Here is a 16,215-nt window from a genome sequence, read left to right on the forward strand (position 1 = left end):
GAAGTAAATGAAGTAATACCTGATTTTCTTCACAGTAATTGACACCAGGATCTAATCCCATGCCCTGAGGAGACATTGATAGTTCTCACTGCTGTTATGTTGTCCATATAAAACAGGAAGCTTAACAATAACCTGCCTTTGGACAGACATCTAAAGGGATAAATTCCTGCACTTGGGATGCTGATTTTGAGTCAGGAAGATACCTCTTTGCTGGACCATTGTTACCTTGTTGAAATAGGTCTCCATTATCCTCTCTGTGCATGTATCTGAATTTGTTAGGGGATGTGAAGGACTGTTTTCCAGAGAAACTTCCCAGGGCGCTCCTAATGCTATTTGAAACTATTATTTAGTATTTCGGTGTGGCTATTATCCACCTCAGACACAGCTGCATTTTGATAGTGGGCAAAGTGATCAATACATACTGTATAAAATAATTATTATTTATTATTTATCGAGTGCTGTGAGTAGGCTGTCTGCTATGCAAAATGTAAAAAAAAAAAAGACAAAAACCTTTGAATACATGATCAGAAGGGGAAGGAAAGGCAAATAGCTTTCCAGTCTGTCCCTAGGACAAATGCATTTCTAAGTGCCTGGGCATTGCAGTATGAGCATTGTACACAAATCTTGCAAGATCATATGGGCTGGAGAGAGGGGCCAGAAGGTTTGATTTCTCACTCTTGGTTTTGTGTGTACCTCATGTGCACAATTTTCCTGCCTGCTAGTTGTCTTTGAGGTGGACTTTCAGCGTGACAACACATTAAAAATCTTTACATAGATGTTCCCCACAGAAGGCAGTCTAAATTATATTGTTTACTGTGTTAAGTGCTAATGGTGATAAAATTATAAGTAACAATATTTAGGATATACACTCTGAATGAAATGCTGACTGTAGCGTAGTCTATCAGTGTCTGTCAGTGCCGTGGTCTCTACTTTTATAAGTGAGGAAATGAGTGGATAAAAAGTTTGAGAGATTTGTACGAGGTAACAAGGAAACTTAGTGGCTGGTTTAAATGAAATGGGCAGTGTATAAATTGACTTGAAGTACCCAGTCGGTTTGGGTCAAACTCTGAGGTAGAAGGGAGAAATCTATGTGAACTTTAAGGGTTTTGGGGGGATCACGGAGGTGATCATCTGAGGAAGGCGTTACCTCCTGCTCAGATGGCACGTCCCTGCTTGCTTGGGTAGTGTTGGCAAACTCGAGAAGGTAAAATAAGCTGTATCTCCCCTCTCCCCTTGCTGGGACCGGAGGGGCAAAAATATCCCCTTGCTATGCCGGCCCGGAGAGGCAGCGCTCGAGGAACGAGACGTTCCCGGGGCCGGAGGCAGAAGAAAAGCCTCCAACCGCTTTCCTGGGAGGAGGCGGCGGCCCCGCTGCAGGCGCGGGAGGAGAAGCCCGGCGGAGCGTTGCTGGCCCTGCCCGGGGCCGTCGCCTGCTGCCGAGGCCGGGCGGACCGTGTCGGGGGGCCGGGGGCGCGGGCCCGCGGTCTCTTTAAAAGCCGGGGCCGGGCCGGGCGGGCGCGGCGGCAGGGGGCGGCGGCGGCGTGCGCGGGGCTCGGGCTGCTCCGGCACCGCGGCGCGCTCAGCCCTGCGCAGCTCCGCCCGCGGCCGCCCGCGGCTCGCACGGCTTGGCACGGCACGGCTCGGCCAGCCCAGCCCAGCCTAGCCTCCCCGGGACCCCCGCGAGCCTCCGCGGCTGGGGCCACGCTGGAGCCCCCTGCCCCGCAGCGGAGGCGAGCCGCGAGTTGGCGCGGCGGCCGGCGTCCGCCCGGCTGCGGAGGTGAGAGGGGGCGGCGGGCGGGGGGCGGCACGGCACGACCCGGCTCAGCACGGCACGGATCGGCGGTGCTACCTGCACGGCGGGCGCTGGGCGCCGCCGCTCCGGAGGTCCGCGGGTGGGTTTCTCCTGACCCCCCTCACGACAACTATTTCGGATCGTTTTATCCCTCTCCCCGTTCCCCGCTGCCCCGGCGGGGCTGGGCGCTGTCCGCCCGGGCGGTGTGGGCGCGCGCCGACCCCCCGGGACGCTCCGGCCCCGGCTCCTTTTGCCCGACTTTTTGGGAAATCGCAGTTCCCACGGCTTTTCGGAGTGGAAAATGGGGGGGCCTCGCGAAAAAGAAGACGACACAACGCTGAGTTACAGCAGGGATACGCTTAGAGAGAGCCTACTGTTTGACTAAAGCTTAAGGATTTATTTTAAAAAAATTATTAATGAGGAAAGAAGAGAGGCTGAAGATGAAAGTTTTTTTTCTTTAATATTTTTTCCTCTTCCAAATCTTCGGATCTATTACAGTAGCGCCTTTCCTCCCCGCCTTCCATTTGTTTGTATTAATGATTTAGTAGCCGTCTTGCCTGAAAACTTCCACCGTGAGCGACTGCTGTGGGTTTTCAGGCAGTCAGTGACCTTAAAGGTTGGTTCAATGCTTTCTTCGTGCAAGATGTATGTGAAATAACTACTGTGTTTTTAGGGTTTTTTTTCTTTTTCTGTCAAAAAAAATCCACCTGCTTTATAATTTAAAAGAAAACATCATTCAGTCAGGGAGTGATGTAATTCTCCTACCTAAGGGCACTGACTCTGGTGCTTTGCAGGTGACTTGTCTTTTGCTTACTCTTTAAATTTATTTTAATTGCAGTCTTTCGTAGCTAGGAAGTAACATATTTAACCAGTGCTCTTTGAGCATGCATTTTGTTAAAATTGAAATATTTCTCTTTGAAAAATATTTTTTTTCCTGATTTCTTCCCCCCTCCAAAGAAAACAATCAAAAAGATTAGGCATGAGATCAGCAGCAGAAAAACCAAAGGATCAGGGAGGCAGAACCCAGGCTAAAAACATCGAATCATTTATAAAAAGACACTTTCAGCCTTTCGCTTTTCCAAGCTCTCTTTCCACCTTTCCACCACCTTTCCATAGTCAAACTGTTCAACGCTTTGTTGCAAATAGTTTTAAGAAATTATTTCTGTTTTTTCCTAAATATTAATTGTTCCTCCTGTATTTTTTACTGCACGCAATTGTTTCGTGATAAGCAGAGAGCCCTCCTAAAAAGGTGAATATTGAAACGAACGCTCACCAATACCTGCTTATTGCATATTTTGAAGGGCTGTTTTTTGAGGGGGCGAACTCTTAACTAGACTGCTGAAAAGTCTAAGATAGACGTTGAGAAGGTGGGGGAAAAATTGATCATAAAATGTTTTGTTTGCCATAATGATACAGTCCGTTATTAATTGTAATGTGAACCAGAAGGCTGTTACGTCTGCCACTGGTTTAAGTTAAAATGGTCATCGGTGTTAAGTTGGGCAAGTTTATCTAAGGGTTAGTAGTATTTTGGGGAGGAGGAGGTTGCAGATATTATTGCTGTTGGTTTTGGGACTGGACGCACTTTATCAGCTGAACAAACTAGATTGTTGTATAGACATAATTTTCCATTTTTCTGTCAGGTTTTTTTCGGTCTTTGGCAGTTTCTTAAACATTTGTCTCTCTCTAACAAAAGTATTTGGTTTTCGTGAGTAGGGAGGTGCAGGTGGGGACATTGGGAGTTTGGGGATAATGGGAGCAACAGGACTGTATTTATTTATTTTAAAAAAGGGGGAAAAAAAAAAAAAAGAAGTTAGGAGGTGAGGATTCTCTTTCTGGAGCATTCGGGCACCTTCCGGTGGGGTATGTCTCTACGCTTTTAATTATTTATTTCACTTTTGTCCTTTAAAAAATGAAGTAGAGCGAAACCAAAATGAAACGAAATAAAATTAGAGTAAGCATTGAAAAATAAATAAATAAAGGAAGGGAACGGCTCAAAGCCCAATACTTGATTTCATCATCCTGGTGGCGATGGCTTCTCGATAGAAGCGATATCTGCCGATATCACCCCCGTTCCATGGCTGTAGCCTGGCCTCATTTTACGCTGCGTTTCCACTGAACATGTTGACGTGCTGCTGCTTATATAAGGGGAAGAACAAATTCAAGCGGATTAGTGCTTGGGATTTTGAGATCGGCTACCCAGATCGTGTTGTGGGTTTTTTCCTTTCCTTGGGGGAGCTGATGGGGGGAAGGCTGGAGAATGATGGGAGGGGGTGAAATCAGGATGCGTGGTTGAGGGAAGATGGGGGTGATGCGGGGAGCAGCTTATTCGCATAATGTCTGCGCTGCGTCCCTTTTTCTTTTCTTTTTATAAAACCCATTATCTCTAAAAACACATTATTCTTCAGCCCGGTCTAAAAAAAAAAATAGTGGGAGGGGTTATCATAGCGAGGGGGTTTGGTATGGGAGTCATTAGACCCACTGCTGCAAAACCAAGATACAGAAATCCATCTGCACCAACATTTCGGGGGGAGGGAGGGCGTAGAGAGGGGGGAAGGGATGGATTGTCTATCTTGGATTAGCGAAGTGGAGCTTTGTATTCTTCATTTTCCTCCCCATTTTCTGCCATTTCCCCCCATCCCCCCCATCCGCACACCCGCTTTCCTCTTCCCAGCCCCCACCCCCCCCCGAAGGTTTCTCGTCCCTTGACGAGAAAATTCTGTGTTACATCCTGATGGCTCTGCGGCTTTTTTTTTTTTTAGTGCATCACAACAGTGGCATGATGACCTTTGCTTCATGCCACACAGATTTGGGTTCCCGATAGGACTGTGACCGCAGCTTGGGTACACGTGCATACACTCATACACCCATAGTCATATACCTAGGACAGGCCGTGCTTTAATTCCGATTTTTGTGTGTGCGTCTTTGTGTGTGTGTGTGCGCGCGTGCAGCTGATAAACATTGGCAGAGGGTAGGGAACGCAGTAAATGCCAAAGGCACGTCCATCCATTTTGCCAGCCCCTCTTGCTGCTCTCTTTTCCTGGACATTGTGTCACACATCGTGAGATTTTGTGTTGGGGAGGGGTGCGCCCTATATGGATGGCAGGGGCTTGGGGGTTGGAGGGAGTGTATGTGTACTGGGAAGGGAGGAATTGGGGGGTGGAAATGGACCTGACGATGCTAATAACATTATTTTGGTCAAATGAACGTCTGGTGATAATGATTCAGTGTAACCATCCGTGAAATACATGCTTGCGACACACAGGAATAAAGGTTACTCCAGGGAGCTCTGGCAGAGCCGGGCATGCTCGGGGGAGTGAGCCGTCCCCTTGATGGGGGAAACAAAATTCATGAGCGCCCCAGGCCCCCTCCCTTCCCAACACCTCCTTGCATGTCCGAGCTGGAGGGCATTGCGATGGAGAGAGGGGGTGGGCTGCGCTGGAGCGAGGACCAAACAAAGCCTTCCTCCCTCATCCTCCTGTGCCATCCTCCCTTGCCCTCTTGCAGCTTATCCATGCCGTTGATCCAGATGATACAGGAATATCGCCATTTCCATGCAGTCCCTGCCGGAGGGTGGTGAATTGAGAGAGGCGGGGGAAAAAGCTCCTTGTGTTTCTGTTGTAGGATGTGCAGGAGAGCCACAGCTTTTCGGGTCTGAGTAGAGCAGGGAAAAGGCTGGGGGTGGGGAGAGCCAAGAGTCTGTTCCTCCATTCCTCCCTTATTCCTTTTTTCCCCTAGTTAGAACATGGGGAAGGGCCTGGCAAGCCTCAGCGGGTGGCTGGTGCACAGGGGTGGGGGAGGCAAGGCAGCAAGAAGGAAGCTTTTCCTGGGTTTCAAGCAGGCCAGGACCCTCTACAGGGCTTGCAGACCTGCTCAGCACCCTCCCTGTCTGGTTGCAAAGGACCTCCTTGCTTGGTCACGGGCTGCTTGCACACCGGTGGAGAGGAGTTGGGGGAGAAAGGTGCTCTTGCAGTTCCGCCAGCTGCTGCTTCTCATCTCCTGTGTGTGGCTGCGCCTGATCCAAGGTCTCCATGTTTCTGAATCTTTCCACTTCATGGAGCAATAGCAAAAGCCGAATACATAGATCTGTCCAGGCCTATTGTTGTTTGCCTTTTGCTTTTCTCCTTTCTCTCTGACCTTGAGGTGCAATGGTCAACTACAGCCAGGAAGACAGGGCAGGGGCGCGTCTAGTGCCCCACACTGTTGGTGTGGGTGATGCCCAGAGAGATACCAGTTTCCCCTACTGCCCTGCTTTGTGCTCACCAGAGCCAATCTTGCCTCAGCTGCCCAGCTTCACCAGTAGTTACTTTTTGATCTCTCCCTGTCCTCCCCTTTACCCCAGTCACTTCAGAAATGATTGTCGTGCTGCAGCTCCTGTTCTTGTACGCCAGCCATGACTGCTGTTGAAGATGATGCAGCGGCCAGCTGAGCAACAGGCAGAGGGTGCTGCAGGGCCCCTGTGCCTGCTCTCCCCTGGAGACTGCCTCCTTGGTACCCTGCAGGGTAAAGGTAATCCCCAGTGATTAAGGTGCTAGTGTGTTCTTGTGGCAGAGCGAGCCTCTGTTTATGAATTATTTGTTAGCAGGAATAGGAAAGGGTGGAAAAAAGCATTATTGTAGATAATTGCAATGATTGCAATGTGAGTTTTGTAGCTCAGCAGTCCCTGACTGTGGTGCTTTGTCCTTCCTCAAGCTTGCACAGCCAACAGAGCAGGGGGAACTTCACATAGCACTGGAACTTACTCCTGATCCTGAATGATTTGTACCCTTGAAGTGAGAGGGGAAGTGGTTCCTGAAGAGCATTCAGAGGGTGACAGGTGGTGCCAGGGGTAATTTGTGGTAGCGATGATGGTGTATTTTAAGACCTAAGTGCCTGTGCAAAAAGGAAATAAGTATGCCTCTTTCCTCCCTTTTCGAGCAAGTTACCAAGACATCAGGTGCACGCAACTCTAATTCTTTTTGTGTTAGGATTGGATTTAAACCCTCAACCTAGAGGACACCTTCAAACTGCACAAGATCTTCTGGCTCTCATCTGGCAGATTCCTGGGAAGGGAGAATTTAATCCCTTTCTCGTTGTAGCAGCAGCGGTATTTCAGTGGATCTACTGAACTTCCTGCTTTTGTTTTCTGCAGCCTCCTCCAGGGCTGTCGAGTTTACCTGTCTTGAGTAGCAGAGTGTATTTTTCCCCTTTGATCTCTTTTCCTTTGCCCTCTCCTCAGCTCTGTGCTCTGGGCGTGTCCAAGTGGATGTCTGGATACTGGCTGAGCTGTGGTACACTGTATCAAGGATAAGGACACAGAATGATCTGGCCTAGAACAAAGTGAAGGAGCCAGAAGCTTTGTGATGACCCAAGCCAGGATAAGAGATGGCCTCTGACGATGATTCAAGAGACATGGTATTTAATTTAAAAAAAAACCAAAAAACCATCTAACTTTATCTGCCCCTGCCCCCATCAGCATGAAGAGGAGACAGGCTTTATTTTAGGACTATTGCCAATGCAGCTGGAGCCAGAAATTACCCAAATTTTGGTTAAGTTTTGGAAATTTTTATCAGTTCTCTCCTCCCCCTCGTCCCCCTCTTCTAGTTAATAACAGAGTCTGTCCATCTAGCAGAGTTGGCTCTTAATTCATAAAGCAATTGGTGAGGAAGATATTTTGCACTTTAGAAACCAAGCTGCTAGAGGGATTGGTAGCTTCTTGAAACCAGCACGCTACATAATCTTGGGTCAGGTCGTTTACTTTTTCTTTGGTTTCCCCTCACATGGGCATAGACAAAGGCAATTCATGTGTGTAAAGGACTCTTGAGTATCAAAGATGGTGTTTGACCTCTCACTGCCAATCCAAACAGCCAGACTACCAGACCAAGACATGTTTGTAGAAAGGCAGCACAGGAGAAGTTTGTTCTGCCTTTCTCCTTGTTGTGGACAGTGGATGGCAGTTTTAGTGCTCTGCATTTGTACCTTTTTTTTCTTTTTTTTTTTTTTTTTGGCATGGAAAAGTCATGACTCTGGGTTGGGCTAGCCCAAGTATGGTTTTACTGAGGTCTGGTAGGGATGAAGTGTGGTGTCCCTGTAATGGTGTGCTTGAAAAATTGAGCAATAAGATTCCTAGTGGAAATACACCAGTGGTGTTGGAAGATCCTGTGTTCTTCCTTAAGGGAAGGTGGGGATATGATTTCTCTTGTTGCCATTCACAGAAAAAAGGCACTCTCCAAGCACTGTGGACAGCTGTTGGGAACTGCACACCATGCAGCCAGCTTGGCAGAGTCCTGGGCTAAAGCCTGCAGCCTCTTGTGACTCGGGGCTGCTGCAGGCATCGCTGTGTGGCTTTGCAGAGGGTGATGGAGGTGTGCCCACAGCCATTGGAAGTTCAACTCTCTCTGAAATGTGGCCCCTTGCTACAGAGTGGATTAGCCCTTCATCTGCCTTGCTTCCCTGTGTCTCTTAGAGCTTTCCACTTGTCTCTTACAGCCCGGTGCCAGAATTCTCTCCCAGGCACGCTCCCCTGCCTGTTTCTTGTCTGCTGGCAGCAGGAGAGAGCCAGGGTATTGGGAAGGGGATGTCAGGGATGAGGGGGGCTCTGTCAGCACATACCTGTCATCTCTCAGCGGTGTGCTCAGCTCCTGTCCTTTCCAAATTCCTTTCCTCTGCCCTTGATGGTGAGGGATGGCTTATTTCGAACACAATCTGCTTGTGTCATTCCTGGCCCTGCTGCTTGTCATCCATCACATCATAGGAACTAATTAACACTAGTAGCTTTGGATCCTGGGAATGACAGTGCTGGGATAGTAGACTCTTTCAAAGATCTTGATGTCTCTTTTCATAACTAGGGCAGCCCAGCCTAGGAGTTCATGGACTCCATTGTCTCTTGCCTGCTGCACCAACCCTGTAGTGAGGATGCCTGTGTGTTTAGCAGGGAGGGCACCCAAGGCCTAGGCCTGCCTCATAATGCCCTTGACAGTGCTGCAGCATCCCCTGCATCCAAGTACCTCCCAGCAGCTGGATGAGAGCCAAGGAATGGGATAGAATAATAATTGATGAGGATGGAGGGAGGTATGATGTAAACCTTTTGAAGCTGCCGGAGCTACTCCACTGCCTTTGGGTACATGTAGCTGCGTGTAGTCCCAGAATCTGTTTGTGAGTTTGACCCTGGGAGCATCTTCTGCTCATGGCAAAGCATACTGTCCTGTTTCTGCTGCACTGCTGATCCTATTGCCGTGTTGGTGGGGGGTGTCATCAGGGGAATCTGTGTGCCCCTCCCATGGGGATGGCAAGATTAAAGATGGGGCATCGGTCATACTGTGAGGCTACCAAGAGAACACTTACTCCCCTTCTCCCTCTACTTTCTGTCATTCCTGCTGTTGTGAACCACTTCTAAAGAGGGGAACTGTCCCATGGGGATGGAAAGGAAGGTAACTAAGCAAGGGGATGATGTTTGCTGACAGTTGAAGGAGCATGAGGAAAGGAGGAACTCTCCAGCAGGGTAACTGTCTGATGGGACTGGCTGCATCTGCAGAGCAGGGAGGTGCTGGCTTCATTTCAGTCTGCTGTTGCAGCCCTTTTTTTTTTTCGATAATGTGTTAATTAAACATTGATTTCAGGGGAAAAAGGAATCTGCTTGAACTGCAGAAACTAAATGGAGTGTGGAGGAATGGGATCTGGTGAGGGACGTGTGGAAGGACCTTCTGTCAGCTGTCTTCCTGACCAGTCATGGATGGAAGCAAGGAAAGGGCTGGAGGAAAAACCTGTTCACCTTAAGTTTAGAGTTCTTCACTCATCTTAGGGGGGAATCTTGTTCCTTCTATAACTGCACAGTTTTCACCTGATGCATGCTAAGGAATTACCAGGTCGCCAACTGTATTTTCTTACAAAATATAAGTAACGAAATACTTCATTTTTATTAAAAAGCAAAATGGAAGAGAGATTTTTCAAGGCATGTTCATGTTCAAGAGGCTTTCTGTTCAGTTTGGCACTCCTGATTTTCTACTCTTGTAGTTACTGTTGTATCTATAAATTAATTAAGCTGTGGTGCAAGTTAAGGCACCAGTCACAATGGCATACTTGTTCTTGTTACTTGCAGATATCAAGTAGCTCGACTGACCTTCATTTACTGCACGTGGATAATTCAGTCACTAAACATGGGTATAAGACTGATGTGCACATTTAAAATTTTCTCTTCTGGTTCTCAGAGCATTGGAAGGTGAGACAAGATTGTGATATCTCCCTCCCTTGCTTGGTTGAACTCTCTTCTGTTCACTAGACTGGAAGAGCCAGTGGGAGGCTATGCTGCCCTCCTTTTGTGCTTCCAGGTGTTAGGGACGCATAGGGAGGATAAGAGTCCTTGCTTTAGTCTGAGATTTTATCTGGAATAAATCTGTCTGCTGATGTAAGCAATATATTCTTACGGCATTAAACAGTTTGATTTGAATTATTTTGACCACTGTGCTTTCTGTCTTCACTAGTTCTGGGAAATAAAGGAAAGGAGGGAATAACCTGTCTGACCTTTCTGAGCATTGCGTAAGTCTGAATTAAAGTGATCTCACAAAGATCTTGGTCAGTTTGTGTAATAAGTGAAATGGCAGCATTGTCCTGAGAAGGAACCTGTCCTGGCTGCAAAGTTACTTTCTGTACCATCTGCAATATTGGAATACAGAAGGATCTGCTGTCGTATCAGGACACCTTTTGAAAAGGAAAAGATTAAGCCATGGATCGACTATTTTCCAGGAAAATTTTTGACCTGTTGATGGCTGGTGAAACCCACAGAATCACAGAATGGTTGAGGTTGGAAGGGACCTCTGGAGGTCATCTGATCCAACCCCCCTGCTCAGGGAAGGCCACCTAGAAAAGGTGACCGCATCCAGGTGGCTTTTGAATATCTTCAAGGAGGGAGACTCCACAACTTCTCTGGGAAACCTGTGCTAGGGCTTTGTCACCCTCACAATATAAAAGTGTTTCCTGATATTCAGACGGGACCTCCTGTGTTTCAGTTTGTGCTCATTGCCTCTGGTTCTGTGTCGTGGTTTAACCCAGCAGGCAGCTAAAACAACCACACAGCTGTTTGCTCACTCCTCCCCACAATGGGATGGGGGAGAGAATTGAAAAGAAAAAGGTAAAACTCGTGGGTTGAGATAAAGGCAGTTTAATAGGACAGAAAAGGCAGATGATAATAATAATAATAATAATAGCAACAGTGATAAAAGGATATACAAAACAAGTGATGCACAGCACAATTGCTCACAACTCGGAACCGATGCTCAGCTAGTTCCTGAGCCATGGTGTCTCCCAGCTAACCCCCGAGATATACGGAGCATGAGGTCATATAGTATGGAATATCCCTTTGGCCAGTTTGGGTTAGCTGTCCTGGCTGTGTCCCCTCCCAGCTTCTTGGGCACCCCCTGTCTTCTCGTTGGCAGGCCAGTTTGAGAAGCTGAAAAGTCCTTGACTGCTTGGCATTAATTAAAATATCAGTGTATTGTCAACATTATTCTCACCCTAAATCCAAAACACAGCACTATACCGGCTGCTAGGAAGAAAATTAACTCTATCCCAGTTGAAACAAGGACATCCTGTCACTGGCCACCACTGAAAAGAGCCAGACTTCTTCATCTTTATGCCCTCTCTTCAGATATTTACGTACATTGATACATTCCCCCCGAGTCTTTTCTTCTCCAGGCTAAACAGTCCCAGCTCTCCTAGCCTTTCCTTGTATGAGGTGCTCTTAATCCTTTGTGGCCCTCTCCCCATTATGTCCATCTCTTTCTTGTACTGGGGGGCCCAGAACTGTGCACAGTACTCCAGATTTCGCCTCACTAGTGCTGAGTAGAGGGGAACGATCCCCTTCCTCAAGCTGCTGGCAACACTCCTAATGCAGCCCAGGATACCAGTAGCCTTCTGTGCAAGGGCACGCTGCTGGCTGATGTTCAACTTGGTGTCCACCAGGACTCCCAGGTTCTGTTCTGCAAAGCTGTTTTTCAGCGAGGTAGCCCTCAGCACGTACTGATGCATGGCCCATGAACATCACTACAGTGGTGTGGAGTGTCAGCAGAGCAGGCAGGATAGTCCTTAAGTATTAACTTAAGAAGCAGAAGTCTAGAGTTCTTTCACAGAATGCGTCAAACTGTTTTTTCATACTAGTCATCACTTTCTCCATCCACTGAAAATTCAAAATTATAATTTGTAAAGCATTATGAGTTCCTTGAAAGGAAGGCTTCATGTATCTGAGAATAGAATACAATAGTTCCAATGATCATCTAGTCCAACTGCCTGACCATTTCAGGGCAGACCAAAAGTTAAAGGATATTATTATGGGCATTGTGCAAATGCCTCTGACAGGTGTGGGGCATCAACCACTCCTCTAGGAAGCCTGTTCCAGTGTTCAGTCATCCTCTCTGTAAAGAAGTGTTTCCTAATATCTGATGCATCTTGAACCATTCCTACATGTCCTGTCACTGAGTAGCAGGGAGAAGAGCTCAGCACCCCCTCTGCAGTTCCGCTGCTCAGGAAGCTGTAGAGAGCAATGAGGTTGCCCCTCAGCCTCCTTTTCTCCAAGCCAGACAAATCCAGAATCCTCAGCTGCTCCTCACAGGATATGCCTTCCAGCCCTTTCACCAGCTTTGTTGCCTTCCTCTGGATGCATTCAATTACCCTAACATCCTTCTCGATTTGTGGCAGAGATTCCAGTTTCTTTAATTGTTCTGTTACTGTGGCTGCTTACACACTGCAATCTCTTTGTAGACCATGAAGAAAAGAAATTTTGAATTATTGATTGTTTTGACTTTTAGGGGGGGACAGAGATGGGGAATGCAGAAATCCTATGACGGGACTAAGGTCAAGCTTCTCAAGGGACTCTGTATGCCTGATATTGCGTTGAAGTTCTGGAATCCTTGTCTGCTGACTTGTCAGCTCATGCAGCACTTTGAAAGAGGGTATGATACAATATAATTTCAGGTATATGCATTTAAAATACCTGCTACATTTCTGGGAATTAAATGCTAAGGACTTTATGGGAAAACACAGGGAAAAAAATGATCCTTGATGTAATTTCATCTAAGTCATTAATCAAATACATATTGAGGGTGTATCTAACAACAGTGGACCAAAAGGCATAATTTTGTTAAGCCGGGTCTTAAGAATTTATCTCAATACATGTTTTTTTAAATGTGTCCCTTGTCTTCCTTGTTTGTTGATATGACCTAGTTAATGAGTTGCTAGCAGCTCTTTTTGGTACCAGCTTGGGTCCTAGAGTGACACGATGCCTGGGATGTCGCAGTACTTTTTTTGGTAGCAGATTGTAATTTCATTGAATAAATGTATTTTATGAGGCTAGAGTTGAGATACTGTTTGTTTACTAAGACCACAGTGTATCAGGTAGAAATGCAGAGTGAAAAGGGAGTAAAAAATTGATAGGCTTTTGATAAGACAGTAACTCTTTTAAGAAGTTTGCCTGAACACAGCAGCTCTTCCTTCCATGCTCTCTTTGTTGCCGATGTGTAACGTGAGGCAGGAAGTCAATCTGCTTTCTTGGCACAACACAGGTCATATACCTATTAAACTGGAAAATGGTCTGAATTCAATAAGAAAAAAATTGTTAAAGATAAATGAAAACTACTGCACTTGGGGAGGTGAAACCAAATGCCTACATGTAAGATGGGGGATAACAAGCCAGGCAACAGAACTGCAGAAAAGGATCTGGGAGGCACTACAGTGAGTCAGAGACTGAATGTGAGTCAACAGTGTGGTGACATTGCAAAAAAGCAAATCCCATTTTAGGGTATATTTAACAGGAATGTCACGTGTAGCACACAGGCAGTAGTTTTTCTACTCTAGCAGCCGCTGCTGAAGCCACAGCAGAGCACTGCGTCCGGTGTGAGCAGCAAAACCAGAAATGATGGAAGGAGATGAGGAGAGGGCAGCCAAAGCGGTGAGTGCCACCTGCAAGAGAGGCTCAAAGAACTGGGTTGGTTTAGTCTAGAGAGAAGATTGACGAGGGACATGAAAAGTCTTCCAATATTTGAAAGTTTGTTTTAAGAAGACAGTGATTAATTGTTCTCTGTGTCCGCTGGGGATAGGACAAGAAGTAATCGGCTTAATTTGTAGCAAGAAAGATGTGGAGATAGGTGCTGGGAAAAGCTTTATGAGTGTTTGGATAGTTAAGAATGAAAACAGCTTCCTGAGAGAGGTTGTAGTGCCCTCATCACAGGAAGTTTTAAGAGCAGATGAGACAGAGACACACCAAATTTTATCTATGTTGTTTTATTATAGGGGAATGGTGTGCCTGAACTCCCGATGTCTAGTCCCAACCAGCTTTCGCGTTCCCTGAAAGGCAGGCTTCTCCCCTCACTGGTGGTTGTGGTGGGAGAGTGGGGAGGCAGGGCCAGGGTGAAGCACTCCCTCTGCAAATGCCCCTGCAGCATCTTCCATGCCCCTGACGCGATCCGGTTTTACAGTGCGTGTCCCAAAAAGGCCTGAGGCAACTTGTGTGTTCGGCAGTGTCACGTTAGCATCCAGCACTGTAAGCCTTTCTATTTTTGCAGATAACAAACAAGCAGAGGGCTGGCCCAACTTTCTGCATCCTTGTAACTAGGAAATGGAAGTTATTCGAGACTCTTATCCTGCTTACTGATTAATTTACACTGGGGAGATTTGGAGAAATTATTTGGAGATGGAAAAGACGACTTACACTTGTGCTTTTACCTGTTAAAAACCACTGCAAGTTTGTATGGTGTGGCACAGTTACTATAAGATAATTTTTCTGTGCTCTTCCATCAAATGTAGTGGACAAGGGCAAAGGATTTTCCTTTCTGCAACACCTTGTCTTCCAGTTGCCTAAAGCAGAGTAGTTTGGATTAGGCATTGCAAGGAGGTGTGTTAGCACCCAGTGGATTTGAGAAGAGGGAGCGTAACACCTGATTCAGTAAAGACATGTATTTCAGTACTTGTGAAAGTACTCATGGTACTTCCAGAGAGGAGGATGTTACTTGGGGAATGGGTCTCTTCTTCCCTGAGGGTTCAGCAAAACCTTTCAGTGGCTACTAGAAAGAAATCCAAGACATACTATGTGGCGTGTTACTTCTATCTTTTCCTGAATCTTAGATTTATATGAATAGCTGGTCTGGAGCCAGTTGAGCCTAGGAGTGAATTTCTGAGCATCTCCAGTGTAGAGAGCTGGTTCCCCTAACAAACCTTCTCAAAAAGGAAGTGTCTTCCTTTTGATTTAACAGAACATCCAGGAATATATGCTTGGTGGGCTTGGCCACTATGTGTGTGCACAGTTTATAGTATAACCATTTTCTGCCTTCTTACATAAATTTGTAACTGCAGGCTCTTGCCATTCTTCAGAGTTAGTGGAGGATGAAGATATTATCCTCTGCTTTCTGGCACTAAAAGTGAGTCAGGGTTGACACACAAAAGTAGGAGGCAACAGTTTGTATGTAGGAAGCTTGTTCTGTCCAAGGAAAATCTAAGGGTTATATGCAGGGCGTTAGTCCAGCTGCACTGCAAGGCTGGTATCTTCTTCTGGAGCTGAGTTCACACCACTTACCATTTGGAGCGTATGGAGAGCTCAGCAGATTCAGCCCTCAAGGGATGGCTGGTGAAATGGTCGAAGGTAGGTTGGGATGTAATTATTTGTTTATGAGGCCCCATATTGCACCAAGAACACTGCTGTGAAGTTGGGAGGGAAACGTTCCAGCCCAAGGAGATAGTAAGATATAACCTAATTATTGTTGTTATTATTATCCCTGCCTATTCTGGTAGCACCTATACAATTCTGATTCAAACGTAGGGCAAAAAATGTTCCCTGCCCCAAAGAGCTAGCAAGCTGAGGATGAGACAGGAAACAACAGATGGACACAGATAACTGGGGGAGTACAGAAAAACAAAGATTGGTCAGCAGGATGGGTGGTATGATAGCACGTTGACAGCTTAGCTGTTGTCAAGCTTTCTGTAGGCATGTGGCAAAGGATTGCAACAATAATTCAAGCTGTGGCCTTTGCTTTGGTGTTTTTGTGTGTGCATCTTCCATCTGTTTTATTTAAACAGCTTAATTCTCACTTGATGAGGTCTTTCTGTCCCAAAACTTCCCATCATTCATCTGATGTAGGTAGGGAGACACACTGGTCCAGTAATGAAGTGTCCATTACAGTTTTTAAGGGAAACTGTAGTTTTTTATTATGGAGAGTGTGAGACAGTAAGCACAGGATTTTGATGCTATATGTTTAAAAGGATGCTGGGAAAAGACTGATGTATCTCAGCAGGATGAATATCCAAAGTAAGTGACATAATGCAAGAGGTTTGTTGGCTGAAGTGGTGTCTTACTAAGGTCATGCAAACTATCTAAAGCCATTCGCAGGCAGCAATTTTGTGCATATAGGTTATGTCCTTGGTGCTGTATATTGATGAGTGCGAGAGTGCCTGGAAGTGTGGAGGGC

General features: G+C 46.5%; 1 protein-coding gene across 1 annotated transcript in view; it reads left to right on the plus strand.

The window, feature by feature from the left end:
- Nucleotides 1–1,581: 1,581 nt before the first annotated feature.
- The window catches only part of NRXN3 (neurexin 3), a 1,025,935-nt gene continuing 1,011,301 nt past the window's right edge, over nt 1,582–16,215 (plus strand). The window contains exon 1 of the mRNA XM_054826970.1: nt 1,582–1,777. The gene's annotated coding sequence lies outside the window, so the exon portion shown is untranslated. The remainder of the gene's footprint in view (nt 1,778–16,215) is intronic.

The sequence above is a fragment of the Grus americana genome, chromosome 5 (assembly GCF_028858705.1).
Source record: "Grus americana isolate bGruAme1 chromosome 5, bGruAme1.mat, whole genome shotgun sequence".
Taxonomy (NCBI): Eukaryota; Metazoa; Chordata; class Aves; order Gruiformes; family Gruidae; genus Grus; species Grus americana.